We start from the raw sequence: 8,036 nt of genomic DNA, 5'->3' as shown, positions 1-8,036 counted from the left end.
AATTGATGCTTTTGAACTGTGGTGTTGGAGAAGACTGTTAAGAGTCCCTTGGGCTGCAAGGAGATCCAAACATCGCTCCTAAAGGAAATCAGTCCAGAATATTCATTGGAAGGACCGATGCTGAAGCTGAAACTCCAATCCTTTGGCCACCTGATGTGACGAACTGACTCCTTGAAAAAGACCCTGATGCTGGGAAAGATTGAAGGAGGGAGGAGAAGGGGACGATAGAGGATGAGATGGTTGGATGGTATCACTGACTTGTTGGACATGAGTTTGAGTGATGCAGAAACCAGTACTCGAGAAACCAAACACCACACTCAGAAAGTTGTAGAACTCAAAATTATTAAGCCAGCGGGACCAAAGGAGTTAACACTCCAAGCTCTGAGCACCAAACAAAGGGTTACAGAGTTTTTATATGGCCCAAAGATTAATAGTAGTAGGAAAGCTGCTGTGGGGCTAACCATGAGAACCAGGTCCAGACATTGGTTTGTGACATTAGTGTTTCTCTAGCTATGAGAAGACGCAAGAATTTGAACTCACAAAAATCTTTACCTGAAAACATCTGACTATCTGGAGGCCTGTTTTCTGGGTTTTTCCCAGAGCACAGAGTGCCTTATTTTTTGTCTCCACCCTGAACTCCTTTCAAGGGGGTGTTAAAGGTCAGCATCTTATAGTGGTCATGATTTAATTTTTGTAGAGGCAGCTGGCAAGGGCCAACTTCCAGTCAGCAGGGCCCCTTCATAGGCACATATTTGACCATTTTGGGGGGGTACGTCATGGCCATTGCCTCCCGTGGTGCTGGGAAGGCTCATTCCCAGGTCTACCAAAGATTCCATTGACAGGCCACTCAATGTGCTGTTACCAGACCAGGCCTTGCAAGCAGCAAAAGTCTCTGGACCATACATGTCTTACTAGCCTCTTGGTCCAGGAGAATATTTCCTCTTGTTGCTTCTTCCCATATCTAGAGTTACATTCTTACAATTATTGATCTCATATGGAACTGCATATCAGCATTTTGTCATAGGCTTACTCAACATTTGGTAACATAAGAAATAATCTTCTGAAGCAAGATACATACACAATAATACAGCCAGCAGTTATTAGTAAAGTCCCAAGCAAGAATTTAAGTCAAGACCTTTCCCATTCCCTGGCTCTTTGATTTTCAGCTGTTGTTTATCCAGTTTTAATTTCCTGATTTAGGAGCAGACTACTGTCATGTTTTAAGGACATAAAAATAGCAAATGTCTTACCATGAGGAGTTATTTTTTGTAGAAGCAGAATGAGCTATGTCTACATGTACCATATTCTTAAATAATGTTTATTTACATTACCAAAGTAACAAAAATATTTTAAAAACAAATATAAATCACTTAAAAGCAAAGAAATTCACAATCTGTTATCCACAGCTGCATTCTAAGAAAACTTTTTCTCTAAACAGATAGAAGACCAAAGTCTGGTACCAGCTTGCTATTAATAACAACATTTGTTTATCTCCTTAACCTTAGAAAGTGGTTTCCATAAATTTTGAAGAACCAGAAGTATTGTTCTAAAGGCATGAGAATAAAACCATAGAAGGCATTCTTTTTTTTTTTTTTTTAACTTGGCAGATGAAGCTTTTATTTTATTTTTTTTTAAATTTTTTATTAGTTGGAGGCTAATTACTTCACAACATTTCAGTGGGTTTTGTCATACATTGATATGAATCAGCCATAGATTTACACGTATTCCCCATCCCGATTCCCCCTCCCACCTCCCTCTCCACCCGATTCCTCTGGGTCTTCCCAGTGAGACAAGTGCATAGAAGGCATTCTTGAAAGCTGATTCTATTGCAACTGAAAAAGAAATGGTCCCAACACTTCAATATGATAACTAGAATTATAATTGACCATATTTTATCAGGGCATATCAGATCTATATGAATTTCACATAATTTTAGTATGTCTATATTAGTAACATCAACCATACAGTATAACCTGGAAAGACTTTTCACCCCTTCAACAGTACTTCTCATGTAATTTAACATATCCAATGAACCCAGGTAGCTTAAGAGCTCTTTGGGATGTCTCAGGGGCCCCCTGAAGCATCCCAAAGTTAGCTAGAAGTCAAGTTATTTAGGAAGTTTTCTTGATAAATATCAAAAGGGTTTATAACACTCAGTCAGGTAGGATTATATACATCACTGTGAAATAGTTATTTCTTTAGCCAAAGGTAACAAAAGATGTCAAAGGTAAATATAGAACAGATCAATTAAGGGGTAAAGAAAGTTAAATCTATTAAAAGCAGTTCAAAAATCTGAAGAAAGTATGTCTTCTTAACAGAGAAAATGACTGAATTCAATTTTGCACCAGTTTACTTTAAATTCATTTAGGTAAACTTAATTGAATTCATTTTAAACTTAGTCTTAACCATGAATAAAACTTTTTTTCAAGATCCACTTCCAAATGATTTTTAATTGCAAGAAAGTTGTCAGAACTGGCAAGTTGTACCAGCTGACTGAGTTCACAGAAAAAGTGGGGGATTTGCATTTCTGGACAGAAGGACAATCGCAACACAATTAAGCTGTGCAACAAGGAATGCAAGGCAATCAGCACCCAAGATATCAGAACCAGCAGTCCATAGGGCCGGGGACTCATGATGACCGTGTAGTGCAGGGGGTGGCAGATGGCCACATACCAATCATAAGCCATCACACTCAGGAGAATGTCATCTAAATCTGCAAAGATAATGTGAAAATACATCTGAGTGATGCAGCCTTCATAGGTGATACCTTTGCTCTGTGTCTGGATGTTCCACAGCATCTTTGGGATGGTGGTGGTGGTGAAACAGATGTCTACAAAGGACAGGTTGGAGAGGAAGAAGTACATGGGGGTGTGGAGGTGGGAGTCTGAGCTGACAGCCAAGATGATGAGCAGGTTTCCAAACACAGTGATCAGGTACATGGAGAGAGAAAGCCCAAATATGAGGGACTGTAGTTCTGCTTCCTTTGAAAGTCCCAGAAGAAGAAATCGTGAAATTTGTGTCTTGTTACTTGGTTCCATGGTGTGGAGGTGACTACCAGGAAAAAGGAAAATAATGACAATTTTTACACCTACTAATTAACATAACTGAAATACTGTAATTTCTGTTTAGCCCTCAAGAAGTTGATGTTGATATTTTATTTGCAGATAGGTTCTCTTTTAGAGTATGTGTGTATGTTGAACCGCTTCAGCTGTGTCTGACTCTGTGCGACCCCAAGGACCGGAGCACACCAGCATCGACTGTCTATGGGATTTCCCAAGAAAGAATTCTGGTGTGTGTTGCCATGCCCTCCTCCAGTGGTTATTTCCAACACAGGGATTGATCCTGTATCTCTTGAATGGGTACTGCTTTGCAGGCAGATTCTAAACCACTGAGTCACTGCGGAAGCCCCTTGAAGCTATACTTCATTTCATTTCTGACTAGGAATTTTTGTCCCATTCTCATCACATTTGCTAAGAGGTTTTAATATTCTAGTTTTAATGTGATATTCCTTCATTCTTTTGAGAAACACGTATTTAGTGCTAACCATGTTCCAAGATACTTTGGCCACCTCATGCAAAGAGTTGACTCCTTGGAAAATACCCTGATGCTGGGAGGGATTGGGGGCAGGAGGAGAAGGTGGGGACAGAGGATGAGATGGCTGGATGGCATCACCGACTCGGTGGACAAGAGCTTGGGTAAACTCTGGAAGTTGGTGATGGACAGGGAGGCCTGGGGTGCTATGATTCACGGAGTCCCAAGGAGTCGGACATGACTGAGTGACTGAGCTGAACTGATATTCCAAGAACATGGAGACAAGAAGTAGAAAATGCTGAAAAGTAAACCTCTAGCAATCCAAGGATGGGGAATGAGGTTATGTGCATAAAATATGGTAGAATATGTCAGAATGTGATAGATGCTATGACAAAACAAAGCCAGATATAAAAGAAAGAGGTTGGAGGTGTTATTTTGTCCTGAGTGTTAAGGAAAGTCCAGCAAACTAGGTGATGTTTGAAAAGATTCTTAATGAAAGAGAGACAAGGAGATAGTGTGATGTCAGAATTGTGTGCCTGGAAGAGGGAACTGCCACTGCTAATGACCTGAAGAAGATGCTTGTTCCACATGTTCAAGTGCAAACAAGGAAGCCAGTGGGCCAGAGGGAAAAGCAGGAGGGGAGTGATTACAGATGGTGTCAGGGATGCTGAGGAACAAGGTGGCCTTCCTGCTACAGCTGAACCTTCAGTCCACAGAGAATCCCTCCTTCCATGAGGTTCCTTATACATTATCAATTTAGCTATAAAACCATCCTATGAATTATATCAGATTCGCTTATTGATTCTATCTGTTGCTGTGATCTGTGTATATAAGTCATGTAGCATATGGGTCCTGGTGCCTCTGTTGTAAGAACTGTCCTCCCTTTCAAAACAAAAGCACACACACACACAACACACACACACAGAGCACACACACACACACAAAACACACACACAGAGCACACACACACACATACACACACAGAGCACACACACACACACAGAGCGCGTGCACACACACACACACACACATACACACAGAGCACACACACACACACAGCACACACAGAGCACACACACACATACACAAACACACACAGCACACACACACATACACACACATGTTCTGCGTTGTGTCACCATCATACACTAGTCACCAAAATTCACCCTGTTTAGGCTGTGAGAAGTCACAGCTCAGCTGGTCAGGTCAAATAATTATTCTCCAAAGGAATATATAATTTTTACCATGAAATTCCAGTTTATAAACTTCTCATGGAACAATTAATGTCGGGTTCATTTTTGGTATAGCCAATGTCTGCTTGGTATTTTGAGAATAATTAAAAGGATGAGAGTGAAAGAAACAGGGAGAAATGAAATGGATATATGGACATGAAGGGAAAACTATATCCAATATACTCAATGACACCTGAGACAATGCAATAAAGAAAGATTTCCTTGCTTCAACAACATTCCAACTCCAGCGGCTTCTCCTTGATTTGGAAAAATAATACAGAAAAATATCTTTTGTCTATAAACATACAAAAATGATATACTTATGACACGGAACACCTTACAGTTTGAATATCCCAAGAGGAAAAGAAAAAAATGGAATATAAGCTACCAATTCAATATCAGAAATAGACAAAATACAACAGAAGTTGGATATGTCTTATGTAAAACATATAAAGCAGTAGAAGCTTTTTCTTTTCTTAAGGACTTCCCCTATTTGTTTCCTCTTGTTCATAAATAAGGTCCATATACTAGTTTTCTACTTTTACTGGAAGCAATTTATGCCTCCTATTCCTTCTAAAGGGATTTTCTTGGTGGTTCAGAAAGTAAAGAATCTGCTTGTCAATGCAGCACACATAGGTTCAGTCCCCGAGTCTAGAAGATCCCCTGGAGGAGGAAATGTCAACTCACTCCAGCATTCTTGCCTGGGAAATCCTAGGGACAGAGGAGCCAGGTGGGTTAAAGGCCATGGGGTCACAAGAATTAGAGCAACTTAGCAACTAAACCACTAACATCATTCCTTCTGAGCTTTCACTGTTACAATTTAATTGTCAAGACTGACACTTGCACTTTCAAATGCAATGTTCACTTTATTTTTAGACCGTAAATAAGTACATTAATATTAGGGAAACCAGAAAACAACTACAATGACCTCTGGCCTCTGGGCTATGCAAGATTGGTCCTCAGGAGACCTCAGGTACACATTCCAGGCTTCTATCATCACTGACACTCTCCTGCAGGGTCTGTGGAGCTGTCAGACTCACCTGCCTGCAGATTGAGAGAGAAGGCTTTCCCAGTAGAAGTCAAAATTCCTCCTAAATGATTACTGATGCAGACAGAATTTTTTTCCCCAAACAAGAAAACAGGAACAGATAAAAATGAAGCATTGGTTCCCAGACAGATGTAGAACTTCCAAAGCAAGAACCAGGTCCTCCCCAACCAAAGTGGCAGAGGCTGAGGGACTGCAGCAGAGGAGACTTTGGAGCTTCCTGTGTCAGCTCATTAGGCATGTTTCCTCTGATTACTCCAATCTGTAACTACATGATTTCCCTTGGGGACACTTTTCTGGACAGAATGGATTTTTTCACCTGCTGATTCTCTGTTCCTAAGACACTGCATATAAGTTAGGTGAATTCATTTTTTATTACTCCTTCCTCTTAGTTCTCTTGCTTCCAAAGCCCTAAGGTTCCCAGCATGTCATCATATCCCTGAGTACAAGATTTTCTTTAAATTGTAACATTCAGGATTTGTCTTGACTAGGTCCCTTGGGTCTTTAATGCTTTGACTTGGGGCAGGGACAGAACCACTGAAATTTCTAAAAATTACTATTCTCCTCTTCAAAACAGGGGATAACTTTGCTACTTTAGAATAAAACCATGGTTAATACACTCCTTGGATGCATGCTAGTTTCTCCAAGTCAATTAGAAATTTCTCAGTTATATCAGAAGTTAAGAGCTATCCTTTAATCCTTCATTACTAATGCTTGTACTTATGAGAGACATTTATATGCTGATATGCACCACAAACTATCTTAGCGTATTAGTGTGTGTGTGTGTGAGTGTGTGTGTGCTCAGTCACATCTGAGTCTTTGTGACCCCATGGAATGTAGCCTGCCAGTCTCCTCCGTCCATGGAATTGTTCAGGCAAGAATACTGGAGTGGGATGCCATTTCCTTCTGGCCTCTAGACAAAGAGGAAGCCATATCTCATACCTGACTCAAGTCCAAGCCCTCCATACCTCTTAGCAAGATGACTGTAATCAGTACTCCCCAAAGAAAGGCATGAATTGTGATAGCATCAGATCTAGCTCTTCCAATAAATTCACTGGGCACACATCAACTGCATATAACTCTTCCCACAGAAAGAAACAACTCTAAGACAGCAAGAGTTAACTGTGGCACATAATTTCAGAAGACAGACAAAGATAAATAAAATGAAAATACAGAGGAATTTGTCCCAACTTAAATAAAAAGATATCATGCCTAAAAAACAGCCAATGAAAGAGAAACACAGTTCACCAGATTTGGAATCAATGCATTTGTAAAGATATAAAACTCCATTTTCTCAACCTAAAATGATTCAAGAAATTTTCCAAAAGAAGCTTTATTTCCAGTATTCACCCTGTGCATTTTGTTAATAATGGAAGACCATAAAATATTTAATTTTTTGTAAAAAGAACTGTTGAATCTGTTATAATTTTAATAGGGAACTATAAAACAAAAACCAGTATGAACTCAACATTCCATTAAATGAAATGAACAACTAGAAGTAATTAATAATATACCAGGTGATACAGAAGAATGCATAATCTACCGGAAATATAGAATCATGGAAATGATTCAGTCAGAAAAGAAAAAAAAACAGATTATAATAGGGAATAATTTGAGGGATGTTTGACTGCATTAAGAACACCAACACTGGCATAACTGCAATGTCCAGGAAGGAAAAGGCAGAAGGAAAGGTCATCAGAACTTATCTGATAAACTTATGTCTGAAAAGTTCCCAAACCTGAGCAAAAAGGCAAATTCAGGTACCAGAAGCAAAAAGAGTCCCCCAAAATGACAGCAACAAAACCTACACCAAGATACAGCAATTAAAGCCACAAAGTTAAAGATATGGTTTTCTAAAGCCAGCAAAAATAAAACAGTGTCATATAAGATGGAAGCACATAGGTCTATCAGCTGATTTCTTTCTTTTTTTTTTTTTTTTTTGCAGAAACTTTGTAAGATATAATGGGGAGGCATGATATATTTAAAGTGTTGAGAGGGAAAAACGTGCAAACTAGGGCTTTCTACCCAGAAAGACTAACATCTAGAATTGAAGGAGAGATAAGGAACTTTTCAGACAATCTAAGACTAATAGAATTTATCAATTCTAAACGTACTCTACACAGAACATTATAGGACCTTCTCTAAGAAGGAAGAAGAAAGGCATAGCAAGTGGGAAGAAACTGTAAGAAGGGGAAACCCTGCGAGTAAAGGCAGACGTGGAGAGAGGC

This window comes from Cervus elaphus, chromosome 9 (assembly GCF_910594005.1).
Source record: "Cervus elaphus chromosome 9, mCerEla1.1, whole genome shotgun sequence".
NCBI classification, from domain to species: Eukaryota; Metazoa; Chordata; class Mammalia; order Artiodactyla; family Cervidae; genus Cervus; species Cervus elaphus.
Note: the sequence above shows the minus strand (reverse complement) of the source record.